We start from the raw sequence: 22,946 nt of genomic DNA on the forward strand, positions 1-22,946 counted from the left end.
GCACTCCAGCCTGGTGCCTGGCGACAGAACAAGACTCTGTCTCAAAAAAAAAAAAAAGAAAGAAAGAAAGAAAAAAGAAAACTAATGTAGGCCAGGTGCAGTGGCTCATGCCTGTAATCCCAGCACTTTGGGAGGCTGAGGTGGGCGGATCATGAGGTTAGGCGTTTGAGACCAGCCTGGCCAACACGGTGAAACCCTGTCTCTACTAAAACTACAAAAAATTATCTGGGTGTGGTGACAGGCACCTATAATCCCAGCTTCTCAGGAGGCTGAGGCAGGAGAATCTCTTGAACCTGGGAGGCAGAGGTTGCAGTGAGTGGAGAACACACCATTGCACTCCAGCCCAGGTGACAGTGTGAGACTCTGTCTCAAAAAACAAACAAACAAACAAAAATTAATGTAATTTGCCACATTAAAAGATTAAACTCTCACAGAGTTTAATTTACCCCTGTAAATATTGCAATAGATGTAGAAGCATTTGATAAATTGTAACATTTTTCGTAATTTTAAAGAAAACTTTTAGCAAAGTAGAAAGAGATGAGAATTTATTTAATCTGCTGAAGGGTATCCATAAAAATCTGCAGTAAACATTACACCTGAAAACTTGTATTTGAGATTGGAAGCTAGAAAAGGTTATGCTCATTATTACTTCTATTTAACATTATGCTGAAATAGTAATTCACCAGTGGCATAAGGCAAGAAGAAAAGGTATACGGATTAAAAAGGGAGGAATAAAACTGTCATTAGTCACAGATAATATATATGTTGAAAATCCAAGCTCATCTACAGATAAATTATTAGAATAAAGAACATTAAGTAATATTGCTAAATACAAAGTCAACATACAAAGTCAAGTTCCTTTCTTATGCTAGCAAAAAGAATTTAGAAATTGAAAGTTTAAAGAAATATCATTTATAATCACACAAAATATTAATTACCTAGAAATAAATCTAGCAAAACACATGCAAGACATCTACAGAAAAAATACTTTTTTTTTTTTTTTTTTTTTGAGACACAGTCTCACTCTGTCACCTAGGCTGGAGTGCACTGGTGCGATCTCGGTTTACTGAAACCTCTGCCTCCTAGGTTCAAGCAATTCTCCTGCCTCAGCCTCCTGACTAGCCGGGACTACAGGCATATGCCACCATACCCCGCTAACTTTTGTTTTTTTTTTGTAGAGACAGGGTTTCACCATATTGGCCAGGCTGGTCTCGAACGCCTGACTTTGTGATCTACCTGCCTCAGCCTCCCGAAGTGCTGGGATTACAGGCATGAGGCACCACACCCAGCCAGAAAAATACCATTTAATGTAACTGCAAAATATTATGAGAGATATTGGAGCAGACTTAGTTAAACAGTGTGATATACCATTTTCATATACTGGAACTCTCAAAGTGTGAAAAGTTCATTCTTTTTTTTTAAATTAAAAAAATTTTTTTTTTTTTTTAAAGATGGGGTTTCACCATGATGGCCAGGCTGGTCTTGAACTCCAGATCTCACGTGATCCACCCACCTTAGCCTCCCAAAGTGCTAGGATTACAGGCGTGAGCCACCATGCCTAGCAAAGTCCATTCTTTTCAACTTGATTTATATATTCAATATAATCCCAATCAAAATCCTAACTTTGTTTTTGTGGAACTTGACAAGCTGATTCTAAAAAATTTGGGGGAAAAATGAGGGTCAAGAATAGTCATGACACCCATGAAGAGGGAAAACCAAGTGGGAGAACTTGCTTATTAGATTTAAAAAAAAAATCAAGACTTATAAAATTATAATAATTAAGGTAATATGGTATTGGTAGAAGAATAGACAAAGAGATCAGTAGACAAATAGAAAGCCCAGAAACAGACACTAGATTATGACGTATGGATATTTAATTTATGAAAAAGGTGGAAATTTGGAGCATTGGGAAAAAGTATTTTTATCAATGATGCTAAGACAACTGGACAATTAGTAAACTGGAAAATATATCTGAAAGATGTTTCCGAAATGTTTTAAAGAGAGATAAGGAAATGGAAAATATAAAAGGGAATATGGAAAACATAATGAGAAGTACTAACAGATATCTGATTAGATTTCCAAAAGGAGAAAGTGTAGACAATGAAGCAAAGGCATACTAAAAGAAATAATGCCTATGAATATTATTTATGAAAAATATGAGTCTATAGATCAATGATGTACAATACATCAAAAGCAGAATAAATTCTAAAATTTTGATCTTGAAACTACAGAACACTAAAAACAATGAAAAAATCATGAGAGCAATCAGAAAGAAGGGAGAGAACACCTACAAAGGAATGACAAGATGAGAACAAATTTCCTAGCAACTAAAATGAAAGTCAGAAAATTGTAGAATAACTTATTAAAAATATTGGGAGTAATCTACTGTCAATCTAGAACTGTATATCCAGACAAAGAATCATTCAAAAATTAAAAGAGAATAAAAACATTTACAGCTTTAAAAAACTGGGGCTTATACCAGCAAGAGATTTGCTCTAAAGGAACTACTAAAATATATACTTTAAGGAAGAGGAAAACAATATCAAAGAATAGTCTGAACTTTAAGAAGAAATGGGGGCAAGTAAAATGGCATACATACATGCAAATTCAAATAAATAATGATCTACGTAAAACAACAGTATCTAATATGTGGGAAAAAAAGACCTGGAATATTATATAATAGCATATGAGTCAAGAATTTCTTCAAATGTGTTTATTAATTACAGGGGTAATGGTAACTTTGTAGTGAAGAGGCCCAGTGCAGCCAGCATCACCAGTACTTCATGTACTTCCAGATATGAAAGACTAAGAATAGAAGGGCATGTAGTATTCTCATCAAAAATATATAACCTCAGGCAGGGTGCAGTGGCTCATGTCTATAATCCCAGCACTTTGGGAGGCTGAGGCAGGTGGATAATTTGAGGTCAGGAGTTCAAGACCAGCTTGACCAACATAGTGAGACCTGGTGTCTACTAAAAATACAAAAATTAGCCAGGCATGGTGGCATGTGCCTGCAATTCCAGCTACTCAGGAGGCTGAGGCAGGAGAATCGCTTGAACCCGGAAGGCAGAGGTTGCAGTGAGCAGAGGCTGCACCACTATACTCCAGCTTGGGTGACAGAGTAAGACTCAGTCTAAAACATACATATATATATAAAACACCAGTCTAATCAGAGAAATCCAAATTGAAGGACAGTTTACAAAAATAACTGAACAGTACTTTTGAAAAGTACCGAGGTCATAGAAGACAAGGAAAAACTCAAACTGTCACAAATAAGAAGAGACCAAGGAGACATGACAACTAAATTAAATATAAGATCCTGGATTAGACCCTGGAACAGAAAAATAACATTAGTATAAAAACTGGTTAAAAAAAAAAAAAAAAAAAAAAAAAAAAAAAAAAAAAATCTGTAGTTGAGTCAGTAAGATTATACCAAAGTAAATTTTTTAATTTTGATAATTACACTATGATTATGAAAAATTTTGATATTGGAGAAGATAGATGAAGGGTAGAAAGGAACTTTCTTTATTATTATTGCAACTTTTCTGTAAGTCAAATTATTTCAAAATATAAAAAATTTTAAATTATTCTGAGCTAAAATGTTCTAAACTGTTTTTCATCTAGGGTAGTTAAGAAATTATTCTCCTCTAAGATTCTGTTAAACGTGCTTGATAAGATTGGATTAAATATTGATTCAGGAGATTTCCAGTTCCAAAGTGACACCACAGAAGTAAGCTGTCTTCCCTCCTCCCACCAACAGAAAACCAGAAACTAATACACAGGGCCAAGATTATTATCAGCAATATCCCAGAACTCAAATATGAGGAGGAAATAGCTCCTAAGGCCACAAGGGTGAAAAAACTCTAGGCAGACAGTAAGAGAATTAGATGCCCATATCCAAGATGCCCCTCTCTCCAATCTGCCTGGCACCAAGCCAGGCAGATTGGTTTTGACTCATAGTTTCTAGAGTAGGAAAGTGAGATAGAGGTGGACAGCTGGCTTTCCTGACAACTTGGATTCCCTAGCAGGAGACTTGTCCCTGCCTCAAAGAGTGAAACTCTGTTTCGGAAAAACAAAAACAAAAAGAAAACAAAACAAAAAGAGTGCTTATTTAGAAAGGTGTGCACAGAGGGTAAGGAAACCATAAATTCTAAAAAATGCTATGCTTTGCTTTTCAGAATTAGGTTCTTAATCCATATGGAAATGATTTTGTGTATTCTGTGAAGTAAGGATCTAATTTATTTTCTCATATGCCTAGTCAGTTGTCTCCAACAATTTATTCAAAATTAAATTATTCATTGATTTCTAATGCTGCTTCAATCATGGATCACATATGTGTGGAGATGTTTCTGAACTTTTAATTCTATTCCTTTTTTATCTAAGTTTGGATCAATATCATGTTTTAATGCTTATAACTTTGTAATAAATGTTGATATCTGGCAAAGAAAGTCCTCTCACTTTATCCTTTTCTTCAAAACTGTGGTGGTTATTCTCAGTCCTTTACCTAGCCAGATCAATTTTAGGATAAGCATATCAAGTTCCACAAAGTATCTTGCTTGGATTTCAGTTAGAATTAAATTTGTAACTTCATTCGGGAAAGAAGCAACATACATATGAAATTGAGTCTTCCTATTTGATAACACGGTATATTTCTTTTGCTATGGAGAATAGTATCTTTTTTTAGTTTTTAAAATATTGGTATATAGAAGCTACTACTAATTTTTTTTTTAAAGACAGGGTTTCACCATGTTGGCCAGGCTGGTCTTGAACTCCCAACCTCAGGTGATCCTCCCGCCTTGGCCTCCAAAGTGCTTGGATTACAGGCATGAGCCACCACGCCCTGCCAACTACTAATTTTTGCATGTTGATCTTGTATGTAGCAATCTTACTAGGTTCTCTTGTTCTAAGAAGTGTTTACATTCTCCTAGACTTTCTACAAAAACAATATAAGTATTGACAGTTATTTCCAATTGCATGATTTACTTATTTTAGTGTCTTATTGCATTTATTAAGCCCTTTAGTATACTGTGGAATAGTAGAGATGATACCAGCTATCTTTGTCTTATTCATTTAATCACTGGGATGTGGTATATTACATTAATAGATTCTCTCTTTTTTTTTTTTTTTTAGACAAAGTCTCTCTCTGTTGCCCAGACTGGAGTGCAGTGGTGAGATCTCGCCTCCCAGATTCAAGTGATTCTCCTGCCTCAGCCTCCTGAGTACACCTGGGACTACAGGTACATCCACTGTGCTGGGCTAATTTTGTATTTTTAGTGGAGATGGGGTTTCCCCATGTTAGCCAGGCTGGTCTTGAACTCCTGACCTCAGGTAATCTGCCCGCCTCAGCCTCCCAAAGTGCTGAGATTACAGGTGTGAGCCAGCACACCAGGCCACAGTAATAGATTCTTTATATTGAGCATGAAGCATTTCTTGGGTAAGTCAAACTTGGTTATGATATAATACTTGTGTATGTATATATATATATATATATATATATATACACACACACACACACACAAGTATATATTACTTGTATGATACATAAGTAATAAAAATATAAGAAATATATTACTTATGTAAGTAATATACAAATGATATACAAATAAGTTAATAAGTAATACATTACTAATTACCATATAGTTTATATATAGTAATGAATATTAATACATAGTAACATAATATGACATTACTTATCTATTATATAATTTATAAATCTGGTCATATTGTATTACTGAGTAAACGTAACATTTAGTCAGATTTTTTACGCCCATATTCATTAGTAATTTTGCTAGTTTATTTATTTATTTATTTATTTATTTATTTTGGTACTCTATCTGGTTTTGGTGTCAAGGTTATACTACCATCATAGAATGAACTGGGAAGCTTACCCTAATTATCTATTTGTTGAAACATTTTGCATATTTGGGGATAACGCGTTCCCTGAAGGTTCAGTAAAATTTATTTTGTGCTCTGTTTAATGGTTAGCAGTTTGTTCAGATTTTCTTCTTCTTGAGACATGTGGGGATGTAATTGCTGTCCCTGGCTTCATGTTTCCTGTGGAGTTAATTCTACACATAATGCCTCTGGCCTGGAGCTTTATTACTACAATTTCTCCTCTGTGGAGAAGAGGAGCAACAGATGACACATGAGCTCAGCTACTTCTGGGCTCTCTCTTTCAAGTCTCTCTGCTTGCAAGATTTATGTTCTAGTCAGCTGTCTTCCATAGAATAAGGGGACTGTATACCTGTGTGGGGTGGCCAAGGTTGTCCATCTGTGTGATGACAGACTATGCCAAATTCTGGAGCAAATTATTGCAGTCTGCTTAGCTGTAGATCAACACTATTTTCTCTAAATAGTTTTATCAGTAACAAGGTGATATTTTGACCCACATCTTCCTGACTATATTTGATGATACAGAACTTGGGAAGGGAAGAAAGGATGTTATTCTTTAAACAACACAGATAACCAGTGAAATTTCCATCATCACAGAATATACGTAACAGTTAACATGCTGTGATTTGAAATAAAGTATTATTTGAAAAGCTATTTTCATGGCTGCAAAATATTGCATTGAAAGGGTTGCCATCAATTATTTAATTGTTCCCACGTGAGCACTTTTAAGGCTGATGCACAACATTTTAAAAATATATATGAAAAAGTCATTCTTTCATTATTTTCACAAGCGCTAAGAGTCTCATTTAAAAACACAGCCAGGCGCGGTGGTTCACTTCTGTAATCACAGCACTTTGGGAGTCCAAGGCAGGCAGATCACCTGAGGTCAGGAGTTCAAGACCAGCCTGGTCAACAGGGTGACACCCCTTCGCTACTAAAAATACAAAAATTAGCCGGGCATGGTGGCACGCGCCTGCAATCCCAGCTACTCGGGAGGCAGAGGCAGGAGAATCACTTGAACCCAGTGAACCGAGATCACTCTACTGCACTTCAGACTGGGCAACAAGAGAAAAACTCCGTTGCAAATACATACGTACATACATACATATATACATACATACAAATATTGTCCATTTGATAGGCAAAAATAGATGCAAATTCTGTTTCAACAAATATTAATGAAGTTGAACAATGATCCAATGTAATTTGTTACCTATCTGAAAGATATACACATTCAGGGAGCTACAGTACTTTTTCATATCGTGCAGCATCAACAAATTGTTTTCTTTTTTCTTTTTTTTTTTTTTTTTTTTTTTTTTGAGACGGAGTTTCGCTCTTGTTACCCAGGCTGGAGTGCAATGGCGCGATCTCGGCTCACCGCAACCTCCGCCCCCTGGGTTCAGGCAATTCTCCTGCCTCAGCCTCCGGAGTAGGTGGGATTACAGGCACGTGCCACCATGCCCAGCTAATTTTTTGCATCTTTAGTAGAGACGGGGTTTCACCATGTTGACCAGGATGGTCTCGATCTCTTGACCTCGTGATCCACCCGCCTCGGCCTCCCAAAGTGCTGGGATTACAGGCTTGAGCCACCGCGCCCGGCAACAAATTGTTTTCTTAATGTAGAAAAAGAGCCACTCAATACAGGCTAACGCAACGTGGGGCAGCTTGCAAAGCCATGAGAAGTGGGAAAATGGGAGATAATCTGGGCGTGGTTCAGCGAGCCGCTGAAGTAAGACACACCCTTCGCCTCACCTGTGGCTTCCCGCGGCGGCGGCGGCTGCTGCTTTACAGGCAGGGGGCGCGCGCGATTGAGTCTAGCAAGGGCGAGAACCTCGGGGGCCGCAGCCCGGCACTGACACCTCTCCAGGCCGTGGCTCCTCTTACCCAGGCCGAGAGCGGTTGGGCCCTCCGCTCCGCTGCGCCCGTGCTCGGCCGCACCCTCTGCGCGTTTGTGAGCTGGCCATCGGTCACACTGGGATACTCGAGGAAGCCTGGGGCTTCCATTCAATTCCCTAAGAAGGACCCGCGCTGGCCGCGGCGGGCGGGTGGAAAACGCGGGTCTGGGTCTGGCTTTGGTACCGGAATCTCCCCGGGAGATTTTACAAGCCGCTCCGAATGTTCTGATTGAATTGGTGTGGGGGTCGGTCCGGGCATCTAACGAGCAGCCCGGATGGAGAATTACTACCCTGGACTCTAGTCCTCAGAGGTTCACTCATGTTTATCTTTTTTTTTTTTTTAATTTTTTTTAATTTTTTTTATTTTTTTTATTTTTATTTTTTTTGAGACGGAGTTTCGCTCTCGTTACCCAGGCTGGAGTGCAATGGCGCGATCTCGGCTCACCGCAACCTCAGCCTCCTGGGTTCAGGCAATTCTCCTGCCTCAGCCTCCGGAGTAGCTGGGATTACAGGCACGTGCCACCATGCCCAGCTAATTTTTTTTGTATTTTTAGTAGAGACGGGTTTCACCATCTTGACCAGGATGGTCTCGATCTCTTGACCTCGTGATCCACCCGCCTTGGCCTCCCAAAGTGCTAGGATTACAGGCTTGAGCCACCGCGCCCGGCTCACTCATGTTTATCAACCCGAGTCCATCTTTGTGGGATTGTCTTGCTCCGAGGTGCTTCCACTGAGCTTTATTTTCCTGCCTGATGTCGGGGTCCGCTAACAAGATGAAGAGCGGACCATCCAGGCACGGTGAAAACGGCACTTGGTGACGTGGAGGACCCAGCTTGTCATGGTTGAGGCAGGTCTCCTCACGGTCTTTTGTCTCGATTATCCCGAACTATTTATTCTTCAGGAACACAGGCTCCCCACCCCAAGACCGATGAAGGTCAGGAATAATCAAGCACGCTCTCATCTCAAGGTGGAGACGATTGTGCCCGTCGTTAAAGGGATGCCTGAGACCATGAGGATTTGGAGTTTTGGAAGCGGATCTGCCTTTGGGGAGTAAGGGTAGGGCCATAAGAGGTGGTTGTGCTTTGAGAAAGTCCCTGGGGTGATGTGTTCCATCATCCAAACATTGCAGGACAAGTCAAAGTTACAGAAAGACTAGTTTACTTCTAGCCTAACATAACCAAAATATGATATTTGTCAGGAAACATGTAGTAGTTGCATAATCTGAGAATGTAATTGAAGAACCCGCTATAGAGCTTTTAGAAAGGGGAAAATAGAAAACTTAAAAAGAATCATTAATACCAACATCGAAAATATAACAAAATTGAATAAACAAATATGAGTTTTATACTGTAATTGAAATAAAATGTCACTATGTTCTTAAGAGTGCTAGTTTAACGGGAAATCTCCAATGCATTATTATCCAGAATCATCTCAAAGGTTCCCTTTTTATTTGCATGGTCCCTTGCTATTTGTAGGGTAGAAGGCTGCACCTCGTTCTGGTGGCTGCCACCTTGATGAAGAGACACTTCTTGTAATTAGCCCTTAGCTTTTCCCAGCCCCCTTTTCCACAGCCAGTAAATTGTTTTAGTTTATGGACCTCAGCTGCAGTTGCAATCACCATCAAATTCCAATTTTGAATTTATAGGTGAATAATGAATGCAATGAACTTGCTAGAATTCATGAAGGGCAATGATGCTCCCTTTTATGTAATAATTCTGTGTAGCCTTTCAATATGCTATTCTGTGGACTGAATTTGCAGATTATCATTTGTTTAATCAGTTGTTAATCTAACATGATGACTAACTAAAAACACATAAAATTTGCTGGTATTTCAGAAGTCTATGGATTTTGTTGTTTTGTTTAAATAGAAGACATTAAAAGCAGCTGCTTACTATACTTACCTTCTTTACTCAGCATAGGGTAGAGGTGAAAAACCCTTAATCTCTTAATTTGGCAATTTATATAACCTATTATTTTTGGAATACAGACAGTTTTATTCCCCTTTACATTCCTGTTCTTTAGAGAGCTTAAATCCTGTTTCCGACTTGTGATTTAAACTCCACATGAGAAAGTAGGTTGGGATTTTATCTTTAATAATTTTATTTATAACTCAAAAGTAAGTTCCAAAACATTTTGTGATGGTAAGTCCTATAATAGTGTTTATTTAATCCATCTTGGAAATTTTCTGTTACTGTATCTTTAATATATTTGACTATTCATTTGACTGTTAATGACTAAGAAAGGGAGAAACATTAACTTTACTGCAATCAGGAAAATTCTGCTTTCAAACTGTTAAACAGAAGAAAATATATGATGTATAAACACTTATGTATTTTTAAATAGTAAATAACAGATAAACCAAAGCTTAATATAAAATCCAACTTTTAAATAAATATAGTTAATTGTTAGTGAATTGGCTAAAATAAAGGTACAGTTTGCCTTTTCTTCCTCCTGGTGGTTATGTATACAAAACTAAATTTAGTATTAATTAAAAGCAAAAAATCCAGACAGGGAAACTGGAACACATTTGATTTAGGTGAAAATTATTTACTCAATTTTCTATCTGCAGATGATTTATCATTTTAGGTTCTTTCCCTTCCACTCTCCTACTGGTATATAATCAATAAATACAAACAAAAATATCAATATATATAAAATATAACTTGGAAGGCATGCTATGAAACATAACATAGCATATTCCAAAAGTCAACAAATGATTTGCTGGTTACTGGATTGAAATTATACTTGCCTTATTTGCTCAAATAATTGATTTCATGGCATAATTACATACTTCTGTGGCAAAGCATTTGGTATGTTCTAGGGGAGACATGTTTTTAAAAAATAATTGCCTTGGTCTTTTTAATTTTAAAAATAATTTCAAATTTTATCTTCAATTCAGGGACATGTGTAGATTGCATGATGCTGGGGTTTGGGGTATGACTGATCCCATCACCCAGGTACTGAGCATAGTACCCAATAGCATTTTAGTCCTTACCCGCATCCCTCCCTCCCACCTCCCGTAGTCCCTGGCGTCCATTGTTGCCATTTTTATGTCTATAAGTACCCAGTGTTTAGCTCCTACTTATAAGTAAAAGCATGCAGTTTTTGGTTTTCTCTTCCTGCACTAATTCACTTAGGATAATGGCCTCCAGTTCATGCATATTGTTGCAAAGGACATTGTTTCATTCTTTTTTATGGCTGTGTAGTATTCCATAGTATATATGTACCACATTTCCTTTATCAAATGCACTGCTGATGGGCACTAGGTTGATTTCATTCTTTGCTATGGTGAATAGTACTGTGATGTACATACAGGAGTATGTGACTTTGGGGAAGAATAATTTATTTTCTTTTGGATATATACTAAGTAATCGGATTAATCATCAAAGGGTAGTTCTGTTTTAGTTCTTTGAGAAATCTCCAAGCTGCTTTCTACAGTGGCTGAACTAATTTACAGTCCCACTCACAGTGTATAAACATTTCCTTTTCTCCAAAGCTTTGCCAGCATCTATTTTTTTTTCTCACTTTTTAATAATAGTCATTCTGACTGGTATGAGGTAGTATCTCATGTTTTTAATTTGTGTTTCTCTGATGATTATTGATGTTGAGCATTTTTTTCATGTTTGGCTACTTGTGTGTTTTCTTTTGACAAGATCTGTTCATGTCTTTTGCTCATTTTTTAATAGTTTTTTTTTTTTTTGCTTGCTCAGTTGTTTAAGTTCTGTATAGATTCTTTAGAATTTTAGACTTTTGTCAGATGCATAGTTTGCAAATATGTTCTCTCATTCCTTAGACTGTCTGTTGATTCTGTTGATAGTTTCTTTTGCTGTGTAGAAGCTTTTTAATTTTTTTTTTTTTTTTTTTTTTTTTTTTTTTTTTGCAGTAAGCCAAGACCAACCAATTGCACTCAAGCCTGGGTGACAGAGTGAGACTCTGTCTTTTTTTTTTTTTTTTTTTTTTTTAATGTCTTAAAAAAAAAAACAACAAACCCATACAAAACAAGTGTATGTGTTAGTAAATTATTATATAGCAAACTCCTTTGTAACTACAACCTAGATCAAGAAATAGGACTTTGCCATTCACCCCAGAAGGCTTTTCCATCTGTCTCAATTCAGTCATTATTCTCTCCCTCCCCTCATAAATAACTATTTTCCTGCATTATCCTGACTCTTCCTTTTTTTCTTTCTTTCTTTCTTTCTTTCTTTCTTTTTTTTTTTTAAGAGATAGGAAAAGAGAATGGGGAGGAAAGGTGGGGCAGAAGGAAAGATTAGATTTTTTTTTTATATATAATAAGAAAAAGAATAAAGAAGAGGAAGAAAGAGAAAGAGGAAGAGGGAGAGAGGATGGGGGTATTGCTTTATTGCCCAGGCTAGAATGCAGTCTAAATATGGGTATGCCTATAATTGTCCTTAATAATGGAGACATAAAAGACAATGAGGGAAGAGGATAACAAACAAGGAGCCAACCAACATTTCGTTTAAACTTCTAAGTTGATATGATGTGGTACTGATAAGAGTGTATATTTTGTGTATTTAAAGTGGAGAGTTCTATAAATGTTAATTACGTTTACTTGTTCCAGATCTGAGTTCAAGTCCTGGATATCGTTGTTAATTTTCTGTCTCATTGATCTGTCTAATATTAATGTTGAAATCTCCCGCTATTATTGTGTGGGAGTCTAAGTCTCTTTATTAGTCTTGTATGTCTGGGTATTCCTGTATTGGGTGCATATATATTTAGGATCTTTAGCTCTTCTTGTTGTTGCGTTGATCCTTTTATCATTATATAATGTCCTTCTTTGCTTCTTTGGATCTTTGTTGCTTTAACGACTATTTTATCAGAGGCAAAAATTGTAACTTCTGCTTTTTATTTATTTATTTTAGCTCTCTGTTTGGTTGGTAAATCTTTCTCCATCCCTTTTTTTGAGTCTTTGTGTATCCTTGAATGTGAGATGGGTCTGGATGCAGCATACTGATGGGTTTAGTTTTTTATTCAAATTGCCTGTCTGTCTTTGGATTGGGGGATTTAGTCAATTTAAATTTAGAATTAATAATGATATATGTGAGTTTAATACCATTTAATATTAGCTGGCTATTTTGCCCATTAGTTGATGTAAATTCTTCATTATATTGATGCTCTTTTTGGTATTTTTTAGAAAGGCTGATACTGTTTGTTCCTTTCTATGTGTAGTGGTTCCTTCAGAAGCTCTTGCAAAGCAGGCCTGGTGGTGATGAAATCTCTGAGTGCTTGCTTGTTCGCAAAAAACTTTATTTTTCCTTCACTTATGAAGCTTAGTTTGGCTGGATGTGAAATTCTTGGTTGAAAGTTCTTTTCTTTAAGGATGTTGAATATTGGTCCCCACTCTCTTCTGGCTTGTAGGGTTTCTGCTGAGAGATCTGCTGTAAGTCTGATAGGCTTCCCTTTGTGGGTAACCTGACCTTTCTCTCTGGCTGCCCTTAGTATTTTCTCCTTCATTTCAACCCTGGTGAATCTGACGATTATGTGCCTTGGGGTTGCTCTTCTTGCGGAGTATCTTTGTGGTGTTCGCTGTATTACCTGGAGTTGAATATTATCCTGCCTTACTAGGTTGGGAAAATTTTCCTGAATAATATCCTGAAGTGTATTTTCCAGCTTGGATTCATTCTCTTCGTCACATTCAGGTACACCTATCAAGCGAAGATTAGGTATTTTCACATAGTCCCATATTTCTTGGAGACTTTGCTCGTTCCTTTTTATCCTTTTTTCTCTAATCTTGTCTACTTGTTTTATTTCATTGAGTTGGTCTTCGACCTCTGATATCCTTTCTTCTGCTTGATCAATTCAGCTGTTAAAACTTGTGCATACTTCACGTAGTTCTCGTATTGTGTTTTTCAGCTCCATCAATTCACTTATTTTCCTCTCCAAATTGTGTATTCTTGTTAACATTTCGTCAAACCTTTTTTCAAAGTGCTTAGTTTCTTTGGATTGTATTAGAACAAGTTCTTTTAATTCACAGAAGTTTCTTATCCACATTTTGAAGCCTGCTTCTGTAATCAGAACACACTCGTTCTCCATCAAACCTTGTTTTGTTGCTGATGAGGAACTGGGATCCCCTGCTGAGGGAGAGGCATTCTGATCTTGGGTATTCTCAGCCTTTTTTGGCTGTTTTCTTCCCTTCGTTGTAGATTTATCCATCTGTGGTCTTTATAATTACCGTCTTTGTAATTGGGTTTCTGAGTGGACGTCCAACTTATTGATTCTCAGCCCCGAAATCTGAGCAACCCACTGCGCCGACTAAATCAGCGGCGTTAAGGTTGATGGTGCTTTTCTGACTCTGCACCAAGAACCGATGCTCCAAGGCGCTGGCAAAACCGCCTCACCAGTCACAAGAGTCACGCTGGCGACCCGTGGGGCTCCTCCGCTGGGAATCTCCTGGTGCATGAGCAACAAGAATTCATGTGAAGGTGTGGCATCCTCTCGTTCTTTGCACTTTCACTGGGAACTACAATCCCGAGCTGCTAGTGATCAGCCATCTTGGATCTCTATATGGAAGCTTTTTAATTTAACTGAGTTACACTTTTTAATTTTTAGTCTTGCTTCAGTTGCTTTCGAGGATCTAGTCAAATTATTTCCAAAGTCTTATGTCCAGAATTGTGTTTCCTAGGTTTTCTTCTAGGACTCTTCCAGTTTGAGGCCATATTTTTAAATCTTTAATCCATGTTGAATTAATTTTTGTATATGGTGATGGTATGTATCAAGTTTCATTCTTCTACATATGGCTAGCCAGCTATCCCAGCACCATTTATTGAGTAGGGAGTTCTTGCCCCAATGCTTATTTTTGTCAACTTTGTTGAAGATCTGATAGCTGTAGATGTGTGGCTTTGTTTCTGGGTTCTTTATTTAATTCCATCAGGCTATGTGCCTGCTTTTGTACTAGTACCATGCTTTTTTGGTTACTGTAGCCTTACAGTTTGAATTTAGATAGTGTGATCCTTCAGCTTTGTTCTTTTTGATTAAGATTGTTTTGGTTATTCTAGCTCTTTTTTGGTTCCATATAAATTTTAGAATGTCTTTTTTCTAGTCCTGTGAAAAATCACATTAGTAGCTTGATAGAAATATTGTTCAATCTGGAATAGGTGCAGTGAGTCACACCTGTAATCCCAGCATTTTGGGAGGCCGAGGTGGGTGGATCACCTGAGATCAGAAGTTCAAGACCAGCCTGGCCAACATGGTGAAATCCCGTCTCTACTAAAAATACAAAAATTAGCTGAATGTGGTGGCGTCGGCCTGTAATTTCAGCTATTAGGGAGGCTGAGGCAGGGGAATCACTTGAACCCAGGAGGCTGAGGTAGCAATGAGTTGAGATCGCACCACTGCACTCCAGCCTAAGCAACAGAGCAAAACTACATCTCAAAAAAAAAAAAAAGAAAAGAAAAGAAAAGAAAAAATAAATAGTGCCAGGCGCGGTGGCTCGAGCCTGTAATCCCAGCACTTTGGGAGGCTGAGGCGAGTGGATCACAAGGTCAAGAGATCGAGACCATCCCGGTCAACATGGTGAAACCCCGTCTCTACTAAAAATACAAAAAATTAGCTGGGCATGGTGGCGCGTGCCTGTAATCCCAGCTACTCAGGAGGCTGAGGCAGGAGAACTGCCTGAACCCAGGAGGCGGAGGTTGCGGTGAGCCGAGATCGCGCCATTGCACTCCAGCCTGGGTAACAAGAGCGAAACTCCGTCTCAAAAAAAAGAAAAAGAAAAAGAAAAAAGAAATAGTGTTCAACCTGTCGAGTGCTTTGGGCAGTGTGGCCATTTTAGCAATATTGATTCTTCCAATCCACGAGCATGGAATGTTTTCCCATTTGTTTACATCATCTGTAATTTCCTTCAGCAGTATTTGTAGTTCTACTTGTAGTGATCTTCCAACTCTCTGATTAGCTGTATTCCTAGATATTTCATTTTTGTCTGTGGCTATTGTAAATAAGATTATGTTCTTGATTTGGCTCACAGCTTTAACATTTTTGGTGTATCGAAATCCTACTGATTTTTGTACATTGATTTTTTGCCTCCTGAAACATTATTGAAGTTATCAGTTCCAGAAAACTTTTGGTGGTGTTTTCAGGGTTTTCTAGGTATAGAATCATATAATCAGCAAAGAAAGTTAGTTTGACTTCTTTTTATATTTGAATGCTTTTTCTTTCTTTCTCTTCTGTGATTGCTCCAGCTAGGACTTCTAGTTCTATTTTGAATAGCAGTGGTGAGAGTGAGCATCATTGCTTTGTTCCAATTCTCAATGGCAATGCTTCCGGTTTTTGTCCATTCAGTATAATGTTGGCTGTGGGTTTGTCATAGATGGCTCTTATTATTTTGAGGTATGTTTTGCTGAAGCCTAGTTTCTGGAGGGTTTTTTATCATGAAGAGATGTTGGATTTTATCAAAAGCCTTTTCTGCATCTATTGATATGGTCATATGGTTTTTGTTTTTAATTATGTTTATTATGTTTATTTAGTGAATCACACTTACTGGTTTCTGTATGTTGAACCAATGTTGCATCCCGGGAATAAAGCCTACATGATCATGGTGAATTAATTTTTCAAGGTGATGCTGGATTCAGTTTGCTATTTTTGCTGAGGGTTTTTGTGTCTATGTTTGTCAGGGATATTGGCCTGTAGTTTCTCTTTTCGTTATGTCTTTGTCAGGTTTTGATATCAAAGTAATGCTGGCTTTGTAGAAATCTCTAATTTTTTTTTTTTTTTTTTGGAATAGGTTTAGTAGAATTGGTACCAGCTCTTTTTTATGTCTGGTATAATTCAGCTGCAAATCCATCTGGTCTGGGGCTTTTCTTAGTAAATTTTTTTTTTTTTTTAACTGATTCAATTTAAAGAACTCAATACTGGTCTGTTCAGAGTTTCAATTTCTTCCTGATTCAATCTTAGGCAATTGTGTATTTCCTGGAACTTAACCATTTCCTCTAGATTTCCTAAATTATGTGCATAGAGATTTAATAATAGTCCCAGAGGAACTTTTGTATTACTGTGGGAATGGTTGCAATGTCATCTTTGTCATTTCTGACTGTGTTTATTTAGATCTTCTCTTTTTTCTTTGTTAATGTAGCTAAGTCTACCAATCCTGTTTATACTTTCAAAAAACAATTTTTTTGAAAAGATAAAAAAATCATTTTGTTTTTTGTTGATTCTTTGTATGGATTTTGGGGTCTCAGTTTCATTCAGTTCAGCTCTGCTTTTAGTTCTTTCTTTTCTTCAGCTAGCTTTGGGGTTAATTTGTTGTTTTTCCTGTTCCTCTAGGTGTAATGTTCCTGTACCTCTAGGTAGTTAATTTGAGATCTTTCTAACTTTTTGAGGTAGGTGTTTAGTGCTATAAAATTTCCTCTTAACACTGCTTTGGCTACATCCCAGAGATTCTGGCATGTTGTGTCTCTATTTTCATTTCAAAGAATTTTAAAATTTGTCGTTTACCCAAAATCATTCAAGAGCAAGTTGTTTAATTTCCATGTAGTCATGCGGTATCGAGAGATCTTCTTGGTATTGATTTCTATTTTTATTCCACTGTGATCTGAGAGTATGGTTTAGTATGATTTTGACTTTTGAATTTATTGAGACTTGCTTTATAGTTGAGCCATGTGGTTGATCTTGGAGTATGTTCCATGTCCACATGAGAAAAATCTATATTCTTTGATTGATGGGTGAATTACTCTGTAGATATCTGGTCGGTATAATTGGTCAAATGTTGAATTTAAGTCCAGAATTTGTTTTCTGCCCTGATGACCTGTTCAGCACTCTCAGTGTGGTGCTGAAGTCTCCCACGATTATTCTGTGACTGTCTTTTGTAGGTCTAGAAATACTTGTTTTATGAACCTAGATGCTCAAATATTGGGATGATGGGTGTGTAAATATTTACGATAGTTCAGTCTTGTTGTCATCATGAACACTTTGTCATTATGTAGTGCCCTTCTTTGTTCTTTTTTTTTTTAAACTGTAGTTGGTTTAATGTCTTTTATCTGGTATAAACATAGGAACCTCTGTTCTTTTTTGTTTTCTGTTTGTGTGATAGATCTTTCTCCAACCTTTTACTTTGATCCTATGGGTGTCATCATGTGTGAGATGGGTATCTTGAAGATAGCAGATAGATGAGTCTTGTTTTTTGTTGTTTTTTTTTTTTAATCCAACTTGCCACTCTGTGAGTTTTTTTTATTTTTGTTTTTGAGACAGAGTGTTGCTCTGTCACTCAGGCAGTAACATGATCTTGGCTGATTGCAATCTCTGCCTCCTGGGTTCAAGAGATTCTCCTGCCTCAGCCTCCCAAGTAGCTGAGATTACAGGCGTGTGCCACCATACCTAGATAATTTTTGTATTTTTAGTAGAGATGGGGTTTCACCATGTTGGCCAGGCTGGTCTCAAACCCCCAACCTCAGGTGATCCACCTGCCTCTCAAAGTGCTGAGATTACAGGTGTGAGCCACTGCTCCCGGCCTCACTCTGTGGACTTTTAAGTGGGGTGTTTAGACCAATTACATTCCAGGTTAGTATTGTTATGTGTGGTTTTGATCCTATTGTAAAGCTGCTAGCAGGTTGCTTTGTAGTTTCTACTGTGTGGTTGCTTAATAGGTCTGTAGGCTGTGTACTTAAATGTGTTTTTGGTAGCATGTATTATTCTTTGACTTCCATGTTTAGGTCTCCTGTAAGGCTGGTATGGTGGTAAATAATTCCCTTAGTACTTACTTGTCTGGAAATGATTTTATTTCTCCTTCGCTTGTGCGGCTTAGCTTGGCAGGATATATTATTATTATTACTATTATTGAGACAGAATCTCATCCTGTTGCCCAGGCTGCAGTGCAGTGGCATGATCTTGGCTCACTGCAACCTCTGCCTCTCTGGTTCATGCAATTCTCATGCCTTAGCTTTATAAGAAACTGGGATTATAGAAGTGCACCACCACATCTGGCTAATTTTTTTTTTTTTTTTTTTTTTTTTTGAGACGGAGTTTCGCTCTTGTTGCCCAGGCTGGAGTGCAATGGCGCGATCTCGGCTCACCGCAACCTCCGCCTCCTGGGTTCAGGCAATTCTCCTGCCTCAGCCTCCTGAGTAGCTGGGATGACAGGCATGCGCCACCATGCCCAGCTAATTTTTTGTATTTTTAGTAGAGACGGGGTTTCACCATGTTGACCAGGATGGTCTCGATCTCTCGACCTCGTGATCCACCCGCCTCGGCCTCCCAAAGTGCTGGGATTACAGGCTTGAGCCACCGCGCCCGGCAATCTGGCTAATTTTTATATTTTTAGTAGAAATGGGGTTTCACCATGTTAGTCAGGATGGTCTTGAACTCTGGTGGTCTCATGTGATCTGCCCCCCTCAGCTTCCCAAAATGCTGGGATTATGGGCATGAGTCACTGCATCCAGCCATTTTATATATGTATGTATGTATGTATTTATGAGACAAGAGTCTCTGTAACCTAGGCTGGAGTGCAGTGGTGCGATCTCATCTCTCTGCAACCTCTGCCACCTGGGTTCAAGCAATTCTCATGCCTCAGCCTCTCAAATAGCTGGGATTACAGGCACCTGCCACTGCTCCTGGCTAATTTTTGTATTTTTAGTAGAGACGGGGTTTCACCATGTTGGGCAGGCTGGTCTTGACCTCCTGACCTAGTGATCCACCAACCTTGTTCCTCCCAAAGTGCTGGGATTATAGGTGGGAGCCACTGTGCCTGGCCCAGCCATATTATTTTTAATTACACAATTTTGCTCCATTTTTAGGGTACTGTTAGAAAACTATCATTTTTTTCCTTGTTGAATTGTAATGCATACAATTTACTCCCTAGGCAAATAGGGAAAAATACCAGTAAAGCACTGCAAATGAGAAGTGGGGGCAGCAAGCTTATTCTTAGGTGGTCTTCAATGTGGGATCATCAAAAGAAAGGAAGTAAATGTTTTTGAAGCCTGGCGCAGCAGCTCACGCCTGTAATCCCAGCACTTTGGGAGGCTGAGGTGGGCATATCACTTAAAGCAAAGAGTTTGAGACCAGCCTGGCCAACATTGTGAAACCTGACTACTAAAAATACAAAAATTAGGCCAGGTGTGGTGGTGCATGCTTGTAATCTCAGCTACTAGAGAGGCTGAGATGGGAGGATTGCTGGAATCCAGGAGGTAAAGGTTGCAGTGGACCAAGATAGCACCACTGCACTCCAGCCTGGGTGATGGAGCAAGACTCTGTCTCAAAAAAAAAAAAAAAAAAAAAACAAAACCAAAAACATTTCTGAGACTGCTTTTCAGGGCTGGCCAAATATATTCCCATATGTTGTCTCAGTCTTGTGCTATCATTAAATGTTATTAATGTAATCAGTTTTTATTGTTCCATATAACTTTAACTAATTTAACAAGCTCCTGTTTTGCATTTTTGTTAGAAAAATTTATATTTCCCATTTCCAAAAGCTGTTTGCATTTCCAAGCATACAACTTCTCTGTTAATCTTCTTTGACCATTCATTAAATGGATTTTGGGTACAGACCTATCTCTATTTAAATCTTTATATATTTTTGGCCGGGCTCGGTGGCTCATGCCTGTAATCCCAGCACTTTGGGAGGCCAAGGCGAGTGGGTCACCTGAGGTCAGGAGTTCAAGACCAGCCTGACCAATGTGATGAAACCCTGTCTCTATTAAAAATACAAAAATTAGCTGGGCATGGTGGCACTTGCTTGTACTCCCACCTACTCCGGAGGCTGAAGCAGGGGAATTGCTTGAACCTGGGAGGCAGAGGTTACAGTGAGATGAGATTGTGCCACTGCATTCCAGCCTGAGCAACAAGACTGAAACTGTCTCAAAAAAACAAAAACAAAAACAAAAACTTTATACATTTTTGGATTTTCAGAATTTGGTTAGCAAGTTCTGATTCTTTTTTTCTTTTTTAGAGATGGGGTTTCTCCATGTTGGCCAGGCTGGTCTCGAACTCCTGACCTCAGGTAATCTGCCCACCTTGGCCTCCCAAAGTGCTGGGATTATAGGCGTGAGCCACCGCGCCTAGCCGCAAGTTCTGATTCTTTAAGTGTATTTTGAAATTTGTCCATTAAAATTTCTTTTGATGATCAGTTCTGTGAATTCTGACAAATACACTGAGTATGTCAATCACAATCAGAAGATCCTCTCTACTACCACCAAATTTCTCCCTGCTGCCCCTGTATATTCCCACATCCCCCACACCTATCCTTAACCTCTGGTAACCACCATTTGCTTTATTTTTTTATTTTTATTTTTATTTATTTATTTATTTTTTAAAGATGGGGTTTCACCATGATGGCCAGGCTGGTCTTGAGCTCCTGACCTCAGTGACCCACCCACCTCGGCTTCCCAAAGTGCTAGGATTATAGGCGTGAGCCACCACGCCCAGCCATCACTTGCTTTCTGATCCTATAGTTTTGCCTTTTCCAAAATGTTATCCAAATGGAATGTAACGATATACAGTATAGCCTTTTGAGTCTGGCATCTTTCAGTTAGCATAATACACTTGAGCTTTATCCATGTTGTTCATCAATAGTTTATTTCTTTTCATTGTTATTATGCCATTATATGGATGTACCTGAGTTTATTCATTCGCCTAGTGAAGGACATGTGGGTTGTTTCTAGTTTGTGAAAAAATTAAAGATGTAGTCTATGAACATTTGCATATGAATTATGTGAATATAAGTTTTAGTTGCTTAGATAAATAACTGGGAGTAGAATGCTGTGTCCTATAGTAGACACATATATGTAGCTTACAAGAAACTAAACTTTTCCAAAATGGTTGTTCCATTTTTCATTTCTATTAGCCATGCATGAGTTCCAGTTGCTCCAAATCCTTTCTTTTGCTTTGCTTTTTTTTTTTAAATAGAGATGGAGTTTCACCATATTGGGTCAGGCTGGTCTTGAACTCCTGACTTTGTTATCTGCCCACCTCGGCCTCCCAAAGTGCTGGGATTACAGGCCTGGCCTGCTTTGCTTTTGATGTTTGTTGGTGTACATTTAAAAAGCATTTTATTCACCTATCCCTCAAACTCATTTAGGACATATCCCTAAGTGAATCTGCTCTGACACTAAAATATGCTGGTTTGCTTGTTCCCTAAAAATATTAATGTTATTTTAATTTTTGCCCATATAAAATTTATTGGATACACAGTATGAGAATGGTGCCAAGCTATTTCTTTTCTATGCGGATATTCACTTAACAAGATGCTCTGTGCATTATCCTAACTTTGCCCATTTCTCAAATGTTGTCATTCTTTTGCTTGCTTCTCACTGTGCTCTCTTCCTAGGTGGCTTTAAATCTATTTGTGGAGTTCCTTTTGTTTGTTTGTTTGTTTGCTTGTTTGAGACGGAGTCCCGCTCTGTTGCCAGGCTGGAGTACAGTGGCATAATCTTGGCTCACTGCAGCCTCCAACTCCCTGGTTCAAGCAATTCTCCTGCCTCAGCCTCCCATGTAGCTGGGATTACAGGCACACACCACCATGCCAAGCTAATTTCTGTATTCTTAGTAGAGATGGGGGTTCACTATGTTGGCCAGGATGGTCTTGATCTCCTAACCTCGTGATCCGCCTGCCTCGGCCTTCCAAAGTGCTGGGATTACAGGAGTAAGCCACTGCACCCGGCCTATTTGTGGAGTTTCCTGAGAGCCTTTTGAACTTCAGGCCTGGGAATCCTATTGTCTATTGACCATCTCCATCTGTGTGTCCCTGGGGAGCCAGGAACCCAATACACTCCTTCAAAACTTTCTCCCATTCCCTATTTTAGGCAGTATATGGTACCATTTTCCCAGATATCCAGGACAGAAAGAGGATAATTATTCATTACTCCTAACTCTTCATTATTTCCCATATCTAAAAGGTCAATGGGTTTTGTCAAAATACTATTTTCTCCCCATTGCCATTATCTTAGCTTATGTCCAGATTGTGTTACATCTTTTTTCTCAGAACTACCTCTTTGAGCCCTTCTGTACATTGGCCCAAGGTATCTTTCAACACACACATCTGAGCTAATCAAGTCCTAAGGGCTCCAGTGACTCCTCATTAACAGGAAACACAACACCCTTTAAGACTTGATTCCTTTTTTTTTTTTTAACGATTCCACCTATCTCTCCTTTATCTGAGGAATGTCTGAATTCGAAGCCAGACTGCCAGATACTGAATTCTGACATTCCAACTTACTA

At 38.4% G+C, this 22,946-nt stretch overlaps 1 long non-coding RNA gene across 2 annotated transcripts in view; it reads left to right on the forward strand.

The window, feature by feature from the left end:
- LOC141580086 (uncharacterized) overlaps positions 1–22,946 on the forward strand; it is an 81,879-nt gene that overhangs the window by 41,353 nt on the left and 17,580 nt on the right. Inside the window, exons 5-6 of one of the 2 annotated variants that reach the window (XR_012512109.1) lie at positions 5,131–5,237; positions 8,689–11,646. This is a non-coding gene — a long non-coding RNA (uncharacterized LOC141580086). Of the gene's footprint in view, positions 1–5,130; positions 5,238–8,688; positions 11,647–22,946 lie in introns of those variants that run through there. The other variant, XR_012512110.1, reaches the window with a different exon arrangement.

Source organism: Saimiri boliviensis, chromosome 10 (assembly GCF_048565385.1).
Source record: "Saimiri boliviensis isolate mSaiBol1 chromosome 10, mSaiBol1.pri, whole genome shotgun sequence".
Lineage (NCBI taxonomy): Eukaryota > Metazoa > Chordata > Mammalia > Primates > Cebidae > Saimiri > Saimiri boliviensis.